Below are 23,698 nucleotides of genomic sequence, written 5' to 3'. Positions count from 1 at the left end.
AATTAGGCAACTATAAATTTACACGTTACAGTTAGACGTCTAACATATGCAGCAAACAGTCTAACAGAGAAGAGTAATTAACAAATATCAACAACAGATGTGCATTCGACCAGTCAGTTGTGACACGGCAATGTTAAGTAGTGGACGTGAATCTGTTGTGTATCAACGATGCTCTGTCACAAATCGTAATGGAGCAACGTCTCTAATCAGGTGTTGAAGACATTCTTCAGAATATTATGAAGAAGAGAAAAGTGTGTGCAAAGTTTGTTCCGGACTACTTGACTGCGGAACTAAGACAACGACGAGTGGATCCCTACCGCATTCGCTAAAATGCAAAACACGGAGATTCCTTTTCTGAACAAAATCATAACGGCTAATAAAACTTGGTGTACCAACACCCATCTACCACAAAACGACAACGTGCAAAAATTCACATGAAGGGTCAACACTTTGATGACAAAACCGAAGTTGAAAAAAAATCAGTGTGAACCTACCACAAAGTTACAGCGTGCAGAAATACACAGGAAGGAGCGACACTTCGACAACAAAGCCGACATTTAAGCCAATGTAACGGACGTGGTGAAACACATACCAATGAAGGACATTTTTGACGGTTTCATGTGGTTGTATAAACGTTTTGCGCGTTTTACTCAAGTGGTGGTGGGGATAGAGCGAGGGTGTGGAAGGGGGAGGGGGGAGAAGTAAACTAAGCGCAAACCTGAATCAGTAAAACCAACATCTTCACTTTTCTCTGTTTTTCTGTTAATGCAATCTCGAAAACTTTTTGGACTGATGGGCACGTGTACAGTTATAGTTCTGGCTACAGAATACACTTCGTACGTAGAAATAATCAGCAAAAGAGTAAAATCGTCGATACTGTAATTCGCCCCGGTAGCTGAGTGGTCAACGCGACAGAATGTCAGTCCTAAGGGCGCGGGTTCGATTCCCAGCTGGGTCGCAGGTTTTCTCCGCTCAGGGACTGGATGTTGTGTTGTCCTAATCATCACCATTTCATCCCCATCCACACGCAAGTTGCGGAAGTGGCGTCAAATCCAAAGACTTGCACCCGGCGAACGGTCTACCCGGCGGGAGGCCCTAGTCACACGACATTTACAATTTTTTTAGCGATGTTGTAGGCATGACTATAGAGGCTTTCAAAAGGTTGTTATCCCAGTATCTTTCTTTAGGCGTTCAGGAAGATTGTTATAAAATTTACCTCCCATGTGGAATCTATTTTTCTAACACAGGAAGTGTTGATATTGGTCAAATGTAAGTCCTTTTTTTAATCTCTTTATGACATTAATGAATGTCGCATTTTCTGAAAGTTGCTATTCTGATATGATCCATTTATTTTAAAAAACACAACAGGATGGAAGAGTGTGGTTTAACGCCCCGTCTATGACTAGATCATTAGAGCCAGGGAAGGATGTCGTAGAAAAGCAGCTATGCCATTTCAGTCGAACCAGCTGACATCTTATGTGAAATCACGGAAAATCTGAAACTAGGTAGCCGGTCGGGGATTTGAACCTTCATCTTCGCGAATATAATTCCAGTGTCTTAACAATGCACTATGTCGCTCCGTATGATTTTGCAGATTGTCAGAGACATCAGTCTAGAAACAGCTATGAAATGTATGCCGTATGAAGTCCAGAAAGGAATTAACACGCAGCTCGCCAGCTTGCAGGAAAGGGAGATGGGCTAGATACGTATAGAATCCACACAGGTTGTTAAAGACCGTTGCTCTGGTACACTGGCTACTCTTGAGTGTGGTTTTGAAGCTGTTTTCCACGCTCGTTTAAGTAAATGCTGGGCTGGTCCCCCAACCCCATCTCCGAAAATGTGATAGATAATCAGTTAAAACGCGTCAGTGAACAGGACAAAGTTTACACAGTTGATGGACAGATGGCGCACTCGACTTCCCTCCCGTAAGTTAACTGACTTCTGTGGTGACAGGAACGACATCGCGCCATAACATTACAATAATCTGTTTACCAAATCATGAAAACAACGGACGAAAGGGTAAACGTTGAGAAGTAGAGAGAGAGAAAATCGGGCATAAGAAGCGACGATGGAACATGAATGCATGTTACCTAATCTATAGGTTGTAACATCTCAATGTGTATTTGCAGGCAGTGGCTTGACAATCCGCCCGTCGATAGTCTAAATTATGGCGATAATTTACGCCTCGCGAACGGTAAATATCGCGACGTATGTTAGTGGCCCCTGCTACTCCTGTCAATGCGTGAGTAGACGATTACCCTGAAAAAATGGCGTCTGGTTCACTGTGATACTGTGATGGGCACTGACTAAACGACACGTACTCATGGGTTGGCTGCAACAAAAAAAAAGACAGCTGCGAATCTAAGGCACCCTAATCATTTAAAAAACATGATCCCAGCAACAAAGACAGCAATAATTGCCACTATTTAGAGGCCCTATCAAAAGAGACGAATCCAAAAAAAATTTGAAAAAAACACTCGTCATTTTATGATTATACAGTTGCAGAAGATCAATAAAATATCTATGAGTATGCCTACAGAGGCTCTTAAAGTGGAACGACGACATAAAATGAATCGCAGGTAATGCATACACTACACTGACATTCACTGGAAGATTTCTCAGGAAATTTATTCCTTGGGAGGTAGCTTACAAAACCCTCGTTCGATCAGTACTTTAGTACTGCTCGTCAGAGTGAGATCCATTAGAAGCAGGACAGGTTGAGAAAACATAGAAGATCCAAAGGAGACGAGCACGTTTCGTTACATGTTCGTCTAGTAAGCGCGAAAGCGTCACGGGGATTCTGAGCCAGGCCCACTGAAAGCAGGGATTGGGCGAAGCGCAGGCTGTGATTCACCCCCATTCCATAGATAGCAACCCAATTTTATTATAATTTTTATACGCGAGAAATACTCATTGGGATGAAATACAGAATAAATATGATCTTTAATTAAACATTAAACATACGTTCACAAATAAAGGTTATATACGTACTATGGTTATATACGTTGCACGAGAATTCGAGGGAACTAAGAGTTGTTCATGGCGCAGTAGGTTCAGTCAGAGCGCGCGGTAGTACACACACATGTATCGTCGAGCCACTGTCAACAACACGACGGCTATTTGCATTTTGGATGCAGTGTCTTGTTTTAGAGAGCCTGTGAACATTCGAGGAAATTATACAGACCGTTAGATGTCACTGTTCTGGATTTAGAATGCAGATGCTCTCGATAAAATCGCGCGAGGTGTTCCGACGCTGAGTAGAAAGTTCATATGTAGGTGTAGCGGAGTAACTGTTCCGAGTTTTCTAATGTCGTGCAGGACATGAACATAAATATTTGCTTATCAGTACCAGTGTCTGCAAATGTTTTGTTTTACATACAAAAGTCAGGGTTCACCACTCAGATTTTACATACTTTTGTTTCAGCTGTTCTTCTTACTATGGAAATAATGAACTAATACTGCCGGCTGGAGTGGCCGAGCGGTTCTAGGCGCTTCAGTCTGGAACCGCGCGACCGCTACGGTCGCAGTTTCGAATCCTGCCTCAGGCATGGCTGTGTGTGATGTCCTTAGGTTAGTTAGGCTTAAGTAGTTCTAAGTTCTAGGGGACTGATGACCTCAGATGTTAAGTCCCATAGTGATCAGAGCCATTTGAACCATTTGAACTAATGCTCTTAGTCTGTTAGTATAAGTCACAGAATATCCTCCGTGAAACTTGTTTATTTCGGTGTTAAAATATGTCCCGTCGCCAACTCTGACTCCGTAAGGAACCGTTGTGCTCAACGACTGTATATTATTATAAGGAAGGATATGGATATATCAACTGTGACTGATTGCAGTACCGGTATTCCTATCATTCATTAATAAAATGTGTAACATTGTTTTCTTACCAAAGTGCGGAAAGACAGACTTCCTAATTACAGAACTAACAATGAAAGTTGAACTTCCTGCCTCTAGTATGTAATTTTTTTCCCGAACGCGTTTTCTCCATTCACATTTCGGATTTCCATATATATTTTCAATCAGAATTAGAAAAGACTGCGGTAATTACAAATTTAAATAGCATTATACATGAATTTGCAATTTTATTCATAATTAATTAATAACAATAAAGAAAACAGCTAGTAGGATACTTGTGGGAAGCGCCACTCCAAATATCGTGATGTAAATTTCACACTCGCTTTGCAGTGAAGCGCTTCCAGCACTTTTGCTACAATTGCACTTGGAAGAATAAGTCGGATGGGGCAGGTTGCAGGTATTACATAGGGAAAGCGAGATTAGCACAGCGCTTGAGGAAATGGTGGGACTTACAATGGACGCAGGTGGGAGGGTTTTTTCATTCAGTGGTTAGGTGGTCATTACACATCAGGCATCTTTGGCAGCGGTAGAACTGAGGGCGGGGTTTGGATGGCTCAACGGTGTGTCGTCTAAGATGCGTTGGTGTAGGAAGAGAAGGAGGAAATATACTCTGTGGAATGGTGAAAATGCCAGCACCATGTACTAGATTTTCAACGGAAAATACTGAATTGGAGAAGGCACTTTATGAAGTTTGTGAATTTATCTGCAGCAACAGCAGAGGCAGTAAGAGAGAATGATCCTTTGGATGATGAGGATGGTAATCACGTGAAGATTGATCTGGTTGTTTCATGTGATGGCACATTTATGAAAAGAGGCCATACATCCCTATACGGCGATGTGCGATAAGTGTTGGTGTAGGTAAAGTAACGAGCAAGTACTATCAAAATTGTCCTATTACCAGAAATATAGCTCGATGGAAGGTGCTGGAATGAAGATAATTTTTAACAGATCTGTTTCTGAACATGGAGTTATATACGTAAAGTATCTTGGTGATGGTGATTCCAGCGCATTCAAGGTAGTAAGTGACAGCAAACCATATGGTGAAGAATGTATTATTGAAAAGCTTGAATGTGTAGGTCACATCCAGAAGCGCACGGGCTCAAGATTGGGAAAAGTTGTGGATGACATGAAGGGCGAGAAGCTGGAAGACGGAAAGGGTCTAAGTGAAAAGAACAGGTTAACGAAGAAGATGATTGATACCCTTCAAATACTTTATGGTAAGAATATTAGGGATAACCTATCAAGTGCTGAAGAGATGCGTCAGTCTGTTTGGGGAACATATTTTCATATTATCCACAGATGAACAGCCCATACACAATCTTTGCCCAAGTAGTTTGTGTCGTTACAAACAGGTTCAGAGGGATGAAATTCCTTATAAAAATGGTTCAAATGGCTCTGAGCACTATGGGACTCAACATCTTAGGTCATAAGTCCCCTAGAACTTAGAACTACTTAAACCTAACTAACATAAGGACATCACACACACCCATGCCCGAGGCAGGATTCGAACCTGCGACCGTAGCAGTCCCGCGGTTCCGGACTGCAGCGCCAGAACCGCTAGACCACCGCGGCCGGCCGAAATTCCTTATACTCACAAGGAAGCCTTCCTAAATCTATTCTCAGCGTCATTAAGCCAACATTCAGGGTTCTATCCAACCCCGATCTTCTCAAGAAATGTGTTCATGGCAAAAGGCCAAATCCTAATGAGTCCCGGATTGCCCTCATAAGGAAACGTTGCCCCAGAACTACATTTTGCTTATCCAATGTAGTTAAAATAGCAGTTTATGACGCAGTTATTGTTTTTAATGGTGGGAACTCAGAGAGGATGAAGGTCTTGCAGAGAATGTGTTTCAAGCCCGGAGTTTTCACTTGCGACATCTTGAAGGGGATAGACACTCAACGTATACTTGCAGTCGATAAATCCATTGAAGACCCTGCAGAGCTGACAAGACATAAAAGAAGAAGCCAGAAGAGAAGTGTGGAAGGAAATGAGGTCAATGAGTATAGATATGGTGGCTTTTGTAGGAGGGAACGACAATGAAACAGCATGTTAAACTTTAAAAGGATTTTTCATCTAACTACTATTTACGTTATTCAGGTACATTTTTCTCCAAAACTAGAAAAGATGTGACTGTGATTTTTGGCAAGTCTTTTGTATTATGTATAAGAAACATATACACAGAGTTAATATTTAATATCATGCAAGAATAAAAAGATATATAATTAAGAAGGTAGAATTTTGATGTGTATTTTTTCAATTAAAAATAATTAAACATAAAACTTCATTAAATATCATTAAATTGAAATGCTTCTGTGGGTTTCTTTATATGAATGTATAGATTATACTGTAAAATTTACAAGACAATTTCTTACAAACTTTCTTTGTAAATAGTACCTATGTGAATCATGACTTCAAAAATTTAAAAATTTCCAAACGATTTCAAAATTTCAATTAAAATTACAAAAAACTTTCAGAAGATTCCCTGAACTACCATCAACCATTGTGCATAATTTCAGTTATGTAACTCAAAAATTGTGGATTTGGTTACAGGTTATATTTGTACCTGTATTTCATGTACGTCCCGCCTTAACGATAGGCCTCCTCAGCCGACGACTCAAGCATCTGCCAATGTTAACACCACGACATCGGCAGTTACGTCTGAAATGTGCACGTGACCATCGGCACTGTACGTTGCTGCAGTGGCAGAGAGTCGCTCGGTCTGATGAATCCCCAAAGCCTTCTTCATCATACCGATCAGAAGGCGCAAATCCGTTGTCTTCCAGGGAACAGCTCCTTGACACCTGTACAACAGGACAGAGAAAAGTGGTGGCGGCTCCATTTTGCTCTGGGGAACGTACACATAGGTGTCCATGTGTCCAGAGGAGCTCGTGCAAGGCACCATGACGGCCAAGGAATATCGCGCAGTGGTTTCAGACACCGTATGCTCCTTCATGACGAACATGTTTCCCGATGGCAGTGAAATTTTCCAACAAGATAATGCGCCATGTCACAAGGCCAGGAGTTTGATGGAGTGGTTCGAGGAACACAGTGGCGAGTTCAAAGCGATGTGCTGACCTCCCAGCTCCCCAGATCTGAAACAGCTCGCACATATATGGGATGTGGCTGAATATGCGTCAGGGCTCATCCCTCCCCTCTCTGGAGTTTGTGGGAGTTAGCTGACTCGTGTGTGCAGATGCGGTGCCAGCTCCCTCCAGCGACCTACCAAGGCCTCGTTGCTTCCATAACACGAAGCGTCGGCGCTGTTATCCGTGTTCAAGGTGGACATATCTGCTGTTCGGTAGGTGGTCATAATGTCCTGGATGATCAGTGTTTGACTTCTTAATCACCCATCTTTTACTAAAAATGATTAATAATGAATGTTAACGTTAAAAACCGCATTAAGAATTGCTGTTTTGTTCATATTTATTTATTTTACGCTTCACGGAAATGCTCGTAGAACGTGCAACCTTGTTCAGAAATTTGCATCGGTCAGAAATCGAACCCAAGACCCCTATGTGGCAAGCGACATTCTAAAACACATCAGCGTTGCCTTTAGGAAACACTGAACTTATTTTAGGGTACTGAGGACTTTCGGAAAACTTCACAGTCGATTTTCTCGGGAATTTGAAGAGTTTCATCCAACTGTATTGGTACCTGATACTTGAGTTCTGAAATTCCTGTACCATATATAGGGGATCCAGTATCAGAATCAGAATTTAAAAGAGCCTTGGAAGACTTAAGATCAAATAAGGCAGAAGGGATAGATAACATTCCATCATAATTTCTACAATCATTGGGGGAAGTGGCAACAAAACGACTATTCACGTTGGTGTGTAGGATGTATGAGTCTGGCGACATACCATCTGACTTTCGGAAAAGCATCATCCACACAATTCCGAAGACGGCAAGAGCTGACAAGTACGAGAATTATCGCACAATCAGCTTAACAGCTCATGCATCACAGCTCCTTACAAGAATAATATACAGAAGAATGGAAAGAAAACTGAGGATGCGCTAGATGATGATCAGTTTGGCTTTAGGAAAGGTAAAGGGACGAGAGAGGCAAATCTGACATTGCGGTTAATAATGGAAGCAAGACTAAAGAAAAATCAACACACGTTCATGGGATCTGTCAGTGTAAAAGGCTGCAAGATGTTCGAAATTCTGAAAAAAGTAGGTTTAAGGTATAGGGAGAGACAGGTCATATACAATATATACAACAGCCAAGAGGGAATAATAAGAGTGGACGACCAAGAACGAAGTGCTCGTATTAAAAAGGGTGTAAGACAAGGATGTAGCCTTTCGTCCCTACTGTTCAATCTGTACATCGAGGAAGTAATGACGGAAATAAAAGAAAGGTTCAGGGGTGGAATTAAAATTCAAGATGAAAGGATATCAGTGATACTATTCGCTGATGACATTGCTATCCTGCGTGAAAGTGAAGAAGAATTACATGATCTGCTGAACGGAATGAACAGTCTAATGAGTACAGAGCATGGGTTGAGAGTAAATTGAAGAAAGACGAAGGTAATGAGGAGCAGTAGAAATGAGAACAGCGAGAAACTTAACATCATGATTGATGGTCACGAAGTAGATGAAGTTAAGGAATTCTGCTACCGAGGCAGTGAAATAACCAATTACGGAAGGAGCAAGAAGGCCATCAAAAGCAGACTAGCACTGTAAAAAAGGGCATTCTTGGATAATGGATGTCTACTAATATCAAATATCGGCTTTAATTTGAGGGAGAGATTTCGGAGTATCTACGTCTGGAGTACAGCATCGTATGGTAGTGAAATATGGACTGTGGGAAAACCGGAACAGAAGAAAATCGAGACATTTGAGATGTGGTGCTACAGACGAATGTTGAAAATTAGGTGGACTGAAAAGGTAAGGAATGAGGAGTTTCTGCGCAGAATCGGAGAGGAAAGGAATATGTGGAAAATACAGATAAGGAGAAGGGTGTGCATAGTGTGCGAAATTTAGCATGCGGAGCTACCACTTCTGGCAGGAACAACTGATCTATCCCGGCTACACACAGGGCCAACGGAACTTCGACGACAACTACGTGTACGACATTCTGTGTTGCTTCAGTTCTGTTCTCTGTGCCACGGAACTGTAGAGTGCCAGGACCTTAGCAGCCTATGACCAGATGTTTCTGCTGGTTGAGAAATATGGAGAATGTGCTATTAGGGCTAAGAGGGAAATGCAGTAGGCACCGAAGTAAGTCAGGACAGCATCTTCATTATGAGGCCTGAGGGTGACTTGAAACTGACCTCAAAGGCAGTGCACAGCTATAGCTTTAACCTCTTAGTAAATCAACGCCTATTCTCCAGTTGGAAGCTATGTGTGCCACAGGTGATGGTACCGTACACCCAATGGCATTCTGTACCATCATACCAGTTACTGGGTTCATATGATGATGATGAATGCAATATGGGAAAGTTCGTTCTTCTCTGAGGCTACAAACACACACACACAGCATATATATATATATATATATATATATATATATATATATATATATATATATATATATATATATATATATATATATATATATGCTTTTTTATTTCAGTCTCTGGTCGCAATATGCATTCTTTAGACGATGACCGTTTTCAGTCTGTAATGACCATCCTTTTTTACACCATGTCCTAAAGTGATACGGCCATGGTACGGTGTAAAAATGATCTGAGGATGGTCATTACAGACTGAAACCGGTCATCGTCTAAAGAATGTATATTGTGATCAGAGACTGAAATAAAAAAAGTATTTTACAGTATTGGATCACTGTTTGTATAAGCGATTATGTCGCAGTTGATGTGCACGTCCATCGTGATGCTATAGGCAGAACCGAGGACTCGTATGAAAAGGCTACTCCTCTACTCCTGCGTGTAGTGTTGCCGTTGGGAGCATCCCTATGGAGCGTCTCCCTCTGCTGTCATACCAAGGGAAGCCGCGACAGTAGCCGCCCTGTTGATGGTTCTTGGTGCTCCAGACGACTGTACACGGGCCATTTGGGTACTTGTCTTGTTGCAAACAAGACCATTTCCCGAATTAAGGTATCTGACGATGTGCAACAGAACAATCTTTGTGTCAATCCTGTCGGCAATAGTAGCGTATTGCCATTGAGATTCAGAATTCCGTTGAGTATGGCCCTTCTGGATCCATCGATTCAACAGTCAAGTCGCATGACAATCGTGGAATCCCTGGAGAACGATAAACTGCAGTCTCGATACGTCACGATCCTGCTGCAGTCGGTACCAGACATGTGCTCGTAACTATTTTTCCTTCATACATGAGGCATAACACGTTCCTCTCACAAACTATATGCAAATGCGTTTTCAGAATGTCGAACCACCTGCACAATCTTTTTTGTACACTTAGTTTAGATTAAGTTCTTACTACATACTTTGCGCAGTTTCCCTGCAATGCTAATCATCTGCATACCCCATCATGTAACTAGCAGAAAAATGCTCCTGTCGGAGCAAAAGAAAAGACGATTATGTTCCTGATTATTGAAAAGACGCCGAATGAAAAGTAAGGTATCAGCTACCTCAATCTACCTTCCTCAACACCTTTAAACATTTTCCCAAAAATTTTGCCATGCGAACATATTCGCGCTTTTTTGACATGCAACTCACCTCAAATTCTGACAAGTTCTCCTAACTCACTCAAAGCCACTAGTCCATCGCTGTAAAAAAGTCGCTCATACCCATCCACTCCAGCTTGCCCGTTCTCAATCACTAACACACTCAACCCATCTCATTGCCATTAACTCTTTGTGTCTCTCTGTCAGTGTCTCCTGTGTCACAGCCACAGTTCTTTTTATTCTGACCCGCTTCTACAGTCACCTCTCATTATCACTGTGTCCTTCCTTCCCACCACTGCATCTCTTTTCATTGTCACTATCTGTCTCTTCTCTTCCTCGTTGTCAATGTCATATACTTTTGCTCTCATTATCACTGGCTATCACCCGCTTCCACTCTCTCTTTCTCTTTAATCTTCCCCCCTCCCTCCCCCGCCACTGTCTCCTTCACTTTTTTCCTAGCACTATTCTGTCACTGTCAACATGTTCCACTGCTACTGTGTCCCTCTCTTTAAATCAGACTAATATTGTCTCCTTCACTCTTTCTGTAGCATAACCGCTATTTACTCTTGTTGTTATTGTTCTTGATGTAGTCCTCAATCCAGAGACTGGTTTGATGCAACTCTCCATGCTACTCTATCTTGTGCAAGCTGCTTCATCTCCGAGTAACTACTGCAACCGAAATCCTTCTGAATCAGCCTAGTATATTCATTGCTTGGCCTTTTTCTACGACTTTTACCCTCCACGCTTCCCTCCAATACTAAATTGGTGATCCTTTGATTTCTCAGAATGTGTCCTACCAACCGATCCCTTCTACTAGTCAAATTGTGCAACAAATTTCTCCCCAGTCCTGCTCAGTACCTCCTCATTAGTTATGTGATCTACCCATTCAATCCGTCCGCCGCTCGTGGTCTCGCGGTAGCGTTCTCGCTTCCCGAGCACGGGGTCCCGGGTTCGATTCCCGGCGGGGTCAGGGATTTTCACCTGCCTCGAGATGACTGGGTGTTTGTGTTGTCCTCATCATTTCATCATCATCCCGGAAAGTGGCGAAATTGGACTGAGCAAAGATTGGGTAATTGTACGGGCGCTGATATCCACGCAGTTGAGCGCCCCACCAACCAAACATCATCATCACCCATTCAATCTTCAGCATTCTTCTGTATCACCACATTTCGAAAGCTTCTATTCTCTTCTTGTCTAACCTATTTATCGTACATGTTTCTCTTCCATACATGACTACACTCCATACAAATACTTTCAGAAAAGACTTCCTGACACTTAAGTCTATACTCCATTTTAACATATTTCTCTTCTTCAGAAACGCTTTCCTTGCCATTGTCAGTCTACATTTTATATCCTCTCTACTTCGAACATCATCAGTTATTTTGTTCCCCAAATAACAAAACTCATTTACTACTTTAAGTGTCTCATTTCCTAATCTAATTTCCTCAGCATCACCCGACTTAATTCGACTACATTCCATTATCTCCGTTTTGCTTTCATTGGTGTTCATCTTATATCCTCCTTTCAAGTCACTGTCCATTCCGTGCAACTGTTCTTCCAGGTCCTTTGCTGTCTCTGACAGAATTACAATGTCGTCGACAAATCTCAAAGTTTTTATTTCTTCTCCATGGATTTTAATTCCTACTCCGAATTTTCCTTTTGTTTCCTTTACTGCTTGCTCAAAATACAGATTGAATAGCAATGGAGATAGGCTACAATCCTGTCTCACTCCCTTCTCAACCATTGCTTGCGTTTTGTGCTCCTGGACTCTTATAACTGTCGTCTGGTTTCTGTAACAACTGCAAATAGTCTTTTGCTGCCTGTATTTCACCCCTGCCACCTTAAGAATTTGAAAGAGAGTATTCCATTCAACATTTTCAAAAGCTTTCTCTAAGTCTACAAATGCTAGAAACTTAGGTTCGCCTTTCCTTAATCTATTTTCTAAGACAAGCTGTAGGGACTGTATTGCCTCGCGTGTTCCAACGTTTCTACGGAATCCAAACTGATCTATCTACTATCTTCCAGTGTTTACTACTTTTCCGTCTCTTTGCCAGTGCCACTGTCTTCTTCTCTATCAGCATATAAACGCACGAATTTGTTATCATGCCAAAGGTTTTGCGAAAACTTTTAAAGACGCTGAGGAAGGTAGAATGAGGCAGCCGGAACACCACTTTTCAGTCAAAGTTTTATAAATAAACAGGAACATATTCGCATTTTTACCTGCTGGTTCCCTACTTTTTCCTGCAGCATCAGGGCATGTAACTCATATGAAAAGGTGTATATTGGTGAGTAAAGTTTATATAGTTTATTTATGTGGAACTGAAATAACGCAAAACTAATTTTACACCTCAGATCGGTTTTTACTTACTAAATAACTTTGCATATGCTTCGGTACTACAACAAGGGTTTCCCAGATGATGACAGAGTCATTTTACAGTATATTTCTCTGTGATACGTCAAGTTATGAACTACGTTTTCACCAAACACCGAATATTACGTGTACGTGTTTTCAGAAATGGATGAAGGCATGAAGAATATTTCCAAGGCTGTTCGAGATCAGGATCTTAGAAACACAGCGTAAAAATTTCAGCCATTTGCTGTGCATAGCCGTCTTGGAATCCTCGGCTGGGTTTTGGTCCACTCGTGACGTCAAAAATGTAGTAATAATAAAATTTTTCGGAGGATTTCAGAGGAACCGCCCATGAACTAATTCTGCTCCGTAAGTCACATCAAGCCCACCGTAGATCACATCAAATACAAAACCCATTTGCCTAAGCAGTATGAAGTGCGTAATATTCATTATTTGACCCTGTACTGTAGGGTAGTGACGCTAAGCCGATCCACCTATTGGGTGTACAAATGGACCCCAGTCCAACGACTGCTCAAAACAATTGGCCCTACCTTTTTATCACCAATAGAACCCGAGGTATCAGCCCCCGAAAAGTCCTTCTTCAGGCGCTGCGTTTAGGAACATACATACACAAAAAAGTTTTGCATCACCCGGTTCCCAGAACTACTGAAGATAGACATTGACTGTGGATATTGTATCGCAGACACAGTCCCTTTGACTGTTCAGAGATGTCATTAGACACGCTCAAAGATGTAAACAACCATGCACGAGCAGCGCTTTTTAGAGGGAGGGCGTCCGACAGCCGGAAGGAGGTACACAGCTGGTGTTGTCCGTAGTTCAACCATGCCTAGACTGTCAATACTGCGGTTCGATCGCATCCGCATTGTTACTTTGTGCCAGGAAGGACTCTCAACAAGGGAAGTGTCCAGGCGTTTCGGAGTGGACCAAAGCGATGTTGTTCGGACATGTAGGAGATGCAGAGACACAGGAACTGTCGATGACATGCTCCGCTCAGGCCTCCCAAGGGCTACTACTGCAGTGAATGACCGCTACCTACGGATTATGGCTCGGAGGAACTCTGACAGCAACGCCACTGTGTTGAATAATGCTTTTCGTGCAGCCACAGGACGTCGAGTTACGAATCAAACTGTGCGCAATAGGCTGCATGATGCAGAAATTCACTCTCGACGTCCATGGCGAGGTCCATCTTTGCAACCACGACACCATGCAGCGCGGTACAGATGGGCCCAACAACATGCCGAATGGGCCACTCAGGATTGGCATCACGTTCTCTTCGCCGATGAGTGGCACATATGCCTTCAACCAGACAATCGTTTGGAGGCAACCACGTCTGGCTGAACGCCTTAGACACACTGTCCAGCGAGTACAGCAAGGAGGTTCCCTGCTGTTTAGGTGTGATATCATGTGGGACCGACGTACGCCGCTGGTCGTCATGGAAGGCGCCGTAACGGCTGTACGATACGTGATAGCGCGCGGAAAGAACGAACACCTATATCTTTCCGTACGAGCTCTGATTTCCCTTATTTTATCATCGTAATCGTTTCTCCCCATTTAGATCGGTGTCAAAAAATATTTTCGCATTCGGAGCAGAAAGTTCGTGATTGGGATTTCTTGAAAAGATCCCGCCGCAATGAAAAACGTCTTTCTTTTATTGATGTACTCCCCAAATCCTGTATCATTTCAGTGACACTCTCTCCGCTATTTCGCAATAATACAAAACGATGTACTTCGTCAGTCCTATCTGGTAAGGATCGCACACCGCGCAGCAGTATTCTAAAAGAGGACGGACAAGCGTAGTGTAGGCAGTCTCCTTAGTAGATCTGTTACATTCTCTAAGTGTCTCACCAATAAAACGCACTCTCTAGTTAGCCTTCCCCACAACATTTTCTATGTGTTCCTTCCAATTTAAATTGTTTGTAATTGTAATTCCTAGGTGTTTAGCTGAATTTACGGCCTTTACATTTGACTGATTTATCGTGTAACCGAAGTTTAAGGGATTCCTTTCAGCACAGATCTGGATGACCTCACACTTTTCGTTATTTAGGGTCAACTGCCAATTTTCGCACCATACAAATATTTTTTATGAATCGTTTTGCAATTTGTTTTGATCTTCTGATGACTTTATCAGTCGATAAACGACACATCATCTGAAAACAACCCAAGACGGTTGCTCAGATTATCTCCCAAATCGTTTATATAGATAAGGAACAGCAAAGGACCTATAGCACTATCTTTGGGAACGCCAGAAATCACTTCTGTTTTACTCGATGAGTTTCCGTCAATTACTACGAACATTTAGTGGTAAATTTCGCATTACATAGGTGTGTCCGAATACTTTTGTCAGCTAGTGTATATTAAAATGTCCACCTTTTTTGAGATTGTGTAAGACTTTAAAGACTGTTATTATCTTATAAGCTAATATCAGCATTGTCGAGAGCAAAGAACTCTTGTACTCTATGAATGTATTATCTGTCAAACAGTTACACAGTCTTACCTAGACACAAGCTGCTTAGTCTATAGTAGGTTCGAGTCCTCCCTCGGGCATGGGTGTGTGTGTTGTCCACAGCGTAAGTTAATTTAATTTAGATTAAGTAGGGACCGATGACCTAAGCAGTTTGGTCCCATAAGATCTTACCACAAATATACAAATTCTTACATCATTTTATTCCCGTTTCAGCAAGCTTCATATCACTCGTTCTATCAAACAGTACAGAGTAAGTTTACAGATGTGCATCAGCCAATAGATTAAGATTTGTTAACTGAAAGTGAATTAACTGAAAGTGAAAGTGCTCTCTAGTATTAATCTTGCTCATTGCACGTAGAATTCTTTTCCGTATTTTTACAGTTTCGGCAATGTGAGATGTGTGCCATGTAACGACACTACACTTTTCGAATCGTGTATTGTCTTTGTGCGGGGAGGAACGCATGTAGCGGGTCCGAATGCATACCTTCTCGAGGAATTGTACGAGCTACAGATTGCCGTTAGATGTCTAGATGCCCTTGGTTATAGCTTGGACCAACCTTGCAATGCAACGCATGATTTGTCTGTCCGTATCGGGCTGTTACACTGCTGTGTATTTGAGGCGTCCTGATTTTGGTGAAGAGAGACAGATCTCACGGTTGTGTATAAGGAACCACTAAGAGATAAATTTAAACCCAGTGCTGTGTAAACTGCTTTCACTTCCTTCCAAGATGCGTTTTGAGCGGATACGACCTCATCGTCAGGTGCATCAGTAGATGCAATACGTATTTCTTTTCCTGGCTGCAGCCTAATAATCTCCTTTACTCTTGATATCGTATAAGTTCCATCAAAAATCACTCTTCAAGTCGCTGTATACGTATAGTTTCGTCACAAAACACAAAGCAAAAACCGACTGAAGTACTTATTGTATCTTTTGTCATAAACCGAAGGCGGCTCGATGGTAATCCATTGGACTTGCATTCAAGTGGAAGCGGCAGTGCGGAGATCTCGACTGAAGTTTTCTGCGGTCTTCCTCAATCGCTTAAGGTGAATGTCGGTATGGTTCCTCCCTGAAACCGAGCTTCGGCTACGGTTCCGATGAATTCATCAACTGAAACTAAACCTCCGGTCTGTCGAGTGATTCACTACCAACCGGCTGCCGTGTCATCCTTTGACTAGGGCTGCATTTGGGTGCGGCATAGGAGCGGTAAGAGGCCAGCATGCCGCTCTCCCGCCCATTGTCAGTTTCGCTGGCTTTGTAGCCGCTATTTCTCACGTAAGTACCTCCTAAATTGGCATGGAAGGGCTGAGTCCATCTCGTTACATTGCCATCTGCAGTATAGCGAATCGAACGCGGCACCTTTGCATAGTTGCCAGACACTCTGATCATATAGTTATGGAAGATGATACCGCGGCAACACTGGCGTGGAGGTAAACAGTAACATTCCTTCCTTGTGCTGTCGTCTACATAGAGATTTTCATCCAGATTTAGATATCCTAAATCATTCCTTTGAAAAATGTAAGGCCGATTTGTTCGTCTGCACGATTTTATCAGGTAGTTCGACTTTTATGTACATTCCGTTCTGACTGAGAGATGTTGTGGGTTGGCAGTAGAGCCAACACCGTGATATTAGAGGAAGCCGAAAGGCACGCTTTTTAGCTCACGCAGGCTGGCGTGAGGTCTGGAACAGGTGAAGGAAATTAGACTTTAGCAAAAAACGGACGTAGCTGGTGGAATACTTATCTTTAATCCATAAATGATGAGCGTCGCTCTTAACGGCACATGATTACAGTATCAATAGTAACTGGTAATGGAGCCTTGCTAGGTCGTAGTAAATGACGTAGCTGAAGGCTATGCTAACTATCGTCTCGGCAAATGAGAGCGTACTTTGTCAGTGAACCATCGTTAGCAAAGCCGGTTGTACAACTGGGGCGAGTGCTAGGAAGTCTCTCTAGACCTGCCGTGTGGCGGCGCTCGGTCTGCAATCACCTGATAGTGGCGACACGCGGGTCTGACGTATACTAACGGACCGCGGCCGATTTAAAGGCTACCACCTAGTAAGTGTGGTGTCTGGCGGTGACACCACAAGAGATTCATTCCCGCAACAACCCCTAGACTGTGGCTACACATTCTCCACGCTACGCTTTCCTCTACTAGTAGCTCTAGTCTGTGTATGTAAGAGAGTTTCTGTGGCGTTTGGAAAGTTGCAGAGGGAACTGGCTGCATTGTAGTGGTGGAGGTACTTCGTCAGTCGTGCCTTAGTTGCTGATGCGGAACGAACGCTTCTTACGAATGTGAAAGGTCTGGGGTCAGGTGCCTTTCCAGCATACATTCCTAATCTGCAAGGAAGTTCTACACCAGTGCACACTGCATTTCAGACTGTGAGATTAACTGTGTTCCTTTCTCCAACCTTGTCCACGAGGTTACAATCACACCTGTAACGAAATCGATTTTGTCAAAAGACTAACTACAGAACCTGAATGTCTCGTGAAGATACGTAGGGACTTCAGAAATTAAGTTACAATAAGAGTGATGCATTGTCGAAAGAGAATAGATGTTCCGAGTTCCCCATAGACACAGTTCTTCTGAGGTACGGATAACAGGTGCCTCACAGTATGTGAGTGGAACAGCACGGCAACTAGAAAAGTACTCCTAAGTTGAAGTACACAGGACAGAAGGATTCTTTTGGGCAGAAGGTCTGAATTGCACACATTCACCTTTAAATCCTGGCAGTATGGAATATCGCGTTCAGCTATAGTGAAATGGTACCAACAATTTGACCAAGGTCGCAGATGAGAGTGACGGTGATCAGGAACGAAAGCCATCGACAGGGAGAACAGATGACAATGTCTGGGCAGTCGAGAATCTCATTCGCAACCGTCACAGAGTTACTACTACGGACGCCGCTTAGCAGGTTCGTATCTCAGTAGGCCGTATTGGAAATTGCGCTCTCCCTGGGTTCCGAGATCACTGTTACCTGAACGCAAAGGAGCAAATTATATGCCGTCTCTGGACTTTTTTGAGCGGTACTTCGTGCAAGGTACTGATTTCCTAGGCTGCGTCATTACAGGTGATGAGACATCATCATTTCATACCTGCAACATAGAGAGCCCCTAAGGACGGAGCACATCTCCTCGCCTCAACGAAAGAAATACGAAGTTGCACCATCAGGAGGGAAGGTCATGGACACCGGTTTCTTCGACCTAGAATGAGTAGTGTACGCAGAGTTTACGGTGGAGAGCACTACCATCAATGGCGATTCGCACTGTGCAACGCTCACATCGCTGCGACGTCATAAAAAGCAAGAGGTGTGAAAGTAAAGCGAAGGCGTTTTACTGCTGCCGGCTGTGCAACATTGGTGAGAGCGCGCAACATAAGATTTGCTTCAGCGTTTCAAGGTTTGGAAGCATCAGCCACACAGTCCGTATCTTGCGACATGCGATTTCCATCTTCTAGGCAAGATGAAAAAAAAAGTGGAGGCAAAGACATTTTCCAGCAACGAAGATGCGCACCCAGCGATAACCGAGCGGTTCCGTGACCAAGGAGCGGACTTCTATCGTCGAGGAACTGGACGATTGGTAGGATCTTCTGACGGTTGTTTACAGAGACTTGGTAACTACACTGAAAAAGAGTGTCATGTATCTGTGTGAGTTTTGTGGGGTAATGCAGCACTGAATAAAAGTTACTTGTTTATATGTGTGGTATGTTCCGTTGGACATGACCAACGGAACAGGTACACACATATACAGGACGTATCAAAAACAATCATCCTATTTTTAAAAATGTCATAACTGTTATGTTATCTGAGATAAGAGCGTGAACAACTTACTGTTGCAAAGAGCATACTCTCGAGATTTACTTAGTTCCCGCAAGGTAGCAGCAATGTGCGCCCACTTCAGTTCTGGTAAAGATGATATCGGGACAACAGAAAGTATTTTGTGTTCTATGTTTTGCGCAGTCGTTGTCAGTAATGGCTTTTCAGTGTGACTTTCGTGCTAGGTATGGTGTGGATCCTCCTACAGCACAGAGCATTAGACGGTGGCACGAACAATTCCGAGAAGGCAAATCGCCGTGACACAGACGTCGAACGCATCCGCCATAGTTTCACAATTAGTCTGCAGAAATCCGTTCGCCGTACAGCTCGACAGCTCAACATGGCCCCCGATGTCCGTATGGAGTGTGCTGCATCGACGTTTACACATGAAACCATACGAAATTCAGCTACTGCATGCTCTTCGTGAAGCTGACAGTCAAAGACGTGTGGAGTTCTGCAGTTTCGTTCTTGGCAAGATGAAGGATGACAGGTTTCTTCCACGTTTAGTCTTTAGTGACGAGATAACACTCCATTTAAATGGAAAAGTGAACTGTCATAATGTGAAAACATGGGGTACGGAGCAACCACATGAAGTGGTACAGCGTAAGAGGTACTCTTCAAAATTTAATGTGTTTTGTGCAGTTTCACGGGAAAAGGTATACGATCCATTTTTCTTTCCCGAAAACACTATTACAGGAAGCACATACATCGATATGCTTGAGGACTTTCTTTTCCCACAGTTGGAGACTCAGTCGAACGACTTCATTTACCAACAGGACGGGGCACCGCCACACTGGCATCTAGAAGTCCGTAAATTTTTAAATCAAGGGATTATTGAATGGTGGATCGGTCGCACTGGACCAAATTATTCAGCCTTACATTACAGCTCTCCAAGGTCACCCGACCTGACTGTATGAGATTATTTCTTGTTGAAGTTTATAAAAGACTCTGTTTATGCGCCTCCGTTACCAACACAATGAATAAACTGAGACATAGCATAACAGCAGCAGTTGAAGCTTTGAGGATATAGAAATTAGTAAGCTAACCTACTTTGCATACTTTCACTCTCTGATGTCATACGGAATAATATTTTGGGGTAACTCAACATTTACAAAAAAGGTATTCACTGTTCAAAAGAAAGTGGTTAGAATAATGTGTGGGGTTCACAGTCGCACATCTTGTAGGCATCTTTTTAAAAGATTGGGAATTCTTAAAACAGCCTCACAATACATCTACTGAATAATGAAATTTGTTCTCAACAACATGGACCAGTTTAAAAACAACAGTGACATTCATGATTATAATACCAAAAAAAAGAAAGACTTACATTATCCTTTGCTCAACCTATCTTATGGCACAGAAAGGGATAAAATATACCGCTATAAAAATTTTTGACAAATTACCAGATGAAAAGAGGTGTTTGACAGAGAGCAGTAATAGCTTCAAAAATAAATTGAAATCATATCTCCTTGACAACTCCTTCTATACCACAGATTAATTCTTGAATAGGAGTAAATAAATCTATAAATATAGGATATAGGGAATGGGGTAAAAATAGAAATATTGATCTTTAACTCTGTATTATATATTTTATACCGTACCGTGCGATTGATCAATGAAACACGCAACCATCTTACTAACTAACTAAGACATGCTTTCTGCAGTGTGAGAAAAATTTGAATGCCGTATTGTCATATGCCGTGCATCTCAAGGGTACAAAACTGAACACCTATAAAAAGGTATGAAAAACAACTATTCGAGTTCCCGTTCATCAAAAAACAAAATTCATTGCAAATTTTTATTAGTTTCAGAAATATAGACGTTCCATATCGCTTGATTATTTTTGATACACCGTGTATACAGTAATATCTACGCTATGTGATGAAAAGTATCTTGACACCTGGCTGAAAATGACTTACATGTTCGTGGCGCCCTCCATCGGTAATGCTGGAATTCAGTACGGTGTTGGCCCATCCTTAGCCTTGATGACAGCTTCCACTCTCGCAAGCATACGTTCAGTCACGTGCTGGAAGATTTCTTGGGAAATGGCAGCCCATTCTTCACGGAGTGCTGCACTGGGTAGAGGTATCGATGTCGGTCGGTGAGGCCTCACACAAAGTCGGCATTCCAAAACATCCCAAAGGTGTTCTACAGGATTCAGGTCAGGACTCTGTGCAGGCCAGTCCATTACAGGGATGTTACTGTCGTGTAACCACTCCGCCACAGGCCGTGCATTATGAACAGGTGCTCGATCGTGTTGAAAGATGCAATCGCCATCCCCGAATTGCTCTTCAAAAGTGGGAAGCAACAAGGTGCTTAAAACATCAATGTAGGTCTGTGCTGTGATACCGCCACGCAAAACAACAAGGGGTGCAAGTCCCCTCCATGAAAAACACAACCACACCATAACACTACCGCCTCCGAGTTTTACTCTTGGCGCTACACACGCTGGCAGATGACGTTCAGCGGGCATCCGCCATACCTACACTTTGCTATCGGATCGCCACATTGTTTACCGTGAGGTCAGAAAACTAGGATTTCTAAGATTTCACGGTCGAGCGGCTGGTCATAAGCCACAAATCACGCCGTTAAATGCCATACGACGCCTCGCTTGGTGTAAGGAGCGTAAATATTGGACGACTGAACAGTGTAAAAACGTTGTGTCGAGTGACACTGTTTTTCCACTGTTCAGTCGTCCAATGTTCACGCTCCTTGCACCAAGCGAGGCGTCGTATGGCATTTACCGGCGTGATGTATGGCTTATGACCAGCCGCTCGATCGTGAAGTGAAATCCAAGTTTTCTCACCTCCTGCCCAATTGTCATAGTACTTGCCCTGGATCCTGATGCTGTTTGGAATTCCTGTGTGATGATCTGGATAGATGTCTGTCTATTACATACTACGACAGTCGTCAACTGTCAGCGGTCTCTGTCAGTCAACAGACAAGGTCGGCCTGTACGCTTTTGTGCTGTAAGTGTCCCTTCACGTTTCCACTTCCCTATCACATCGGAAACAGTGGACCTAGGGATGTTTAGGAGTGTGAAAGTCTCGTGTACAGACGTATGATACTTGTGACATCCAATCACCTGACCACGTTCGAAGTCGTAAGTCCCGCGGAACGCCCCATTCTGCTGTCTCAAGATGTCTAATGACTACTGAAGTCGCTGATATGGAGTACCTGGCAGTAGGTAGCAGCACGATGCACATAATATGAAAAACGTATTGAGCGGACGATTTGGATGGGATTCGGTTAATGAAACGGGGACATAAAATACAAGGTTTATTTCCCCAAAACAATTAATTAATTGTAATGAATTACACTATGGTTTACAAATTACATTGACACAAACAATCAAACTGCTTACAATATGAGGTCATAAAAATGTGAAATGTGAACAGAGAAACTTATTTGTGTCGTTTGAATCACTGCCAAACAAGCTTTACAATTTGATACCTTGACAAATAATCGTTGTGCATTAAACTACATACCTTCACCTAATACAGTTAAATTTTTAAATGTGAAGCACAAATGTATAATTTACAATTAAATTTTCAGTTGAAGTTATTTTTAAATGTGAAGCACAGATGTATAATTTACAATTAAATTTTCAGTTGAAGTTACTCCTTCCTATACCTTCCTTAAAAGAGTGATCAAATTTTCAACAGGTATCTCAGCTAAAAATGCCCTAAAATCCTTAACACAACAACACGTACATGAGTAAATATATGTACGGCAAGGCCCAACATTAACAGCGCAAACACATGCAAACTTTCGCCAACATGTACCGCTTGCCGGTCAAAACATGTTACGACTACAGCAGTGGGCAAACTTACATAAGTAATAACACAGGCCACCTTGCAATCTTGGCAAAATCAGTTTAAACGAAGGAGGAGGTGGAGGGGTAAACACAATAAATACCATACGCAAGTGCACTTGCCAAACCTACTACTAAAAATACACTATAAAAAGCTCTCAATTAATGACAAATCCGGGATAAGCCCGGCAATATTGCACCGGAGCGCTAGTAGCCAAAATAAGGTTGACAGATACCAAGGTCTGACATCATCTTAGGGCTAACTGGCACAACAAATAAATAAGAGTAAAAGAACAAGCAAATACCAATGCTCAAGAATTTAAATAGGATTGAGTACACGCGAGGCTAAAATCAATTGCTAGCACCTTGGACATCGTCTTATGCTTAATTGACACTAGAAATAAAGGTAAAAGGACAGACAAATGACAATGCCCAGCAATTTAAATACAATAAGTAAGCACAAGGCTAAAAGCAATCGCTAGCAACTTAACAAGCACACATAAAAATATCAGACTGCTGCCACATCACAAACGGAACAGGCGCGCGCGCAGTCCCCAGCAAGCCAGAAAACCAACAAAACACACTCCAGCAACCGAGCCAGCCTGACCACAGTAATTTCAACTCAGAATCAGGGCGTTTAAGCACACCGGGTCCACGCAAAACACACACTGCCAAATAACTCCCAACGACATTTATGGCTGCCCCCCCCCCCCCCCCCGGGCGGGAAAACAGGAGCGACGACCGGGTACACACCAGCAGAAAACTCGACCCCTAGACTCCGGCCAATACGGA

This window comes from Schistocerca cancellata, chromosome 8, assembly GCF_023864275.1.
Source record: "Schistocerca cancellata isolate TAMUIC-IGC-003103 chromosome 8, iqSchCanc2.1, whole genome shotgun sequence".
Taxonomy (NCBI): domain Eukaryota; kingdom Metazoa; phylum Arthropoda; class Insecta; order Orthoptera; family Acrididae; genus Schistocerca; species Schistocerca cancellata.
The sequence above is the reverse complement of the archived record's forward strand: the minus strand, read 5'-3'. Positions refer to the sequence as shown.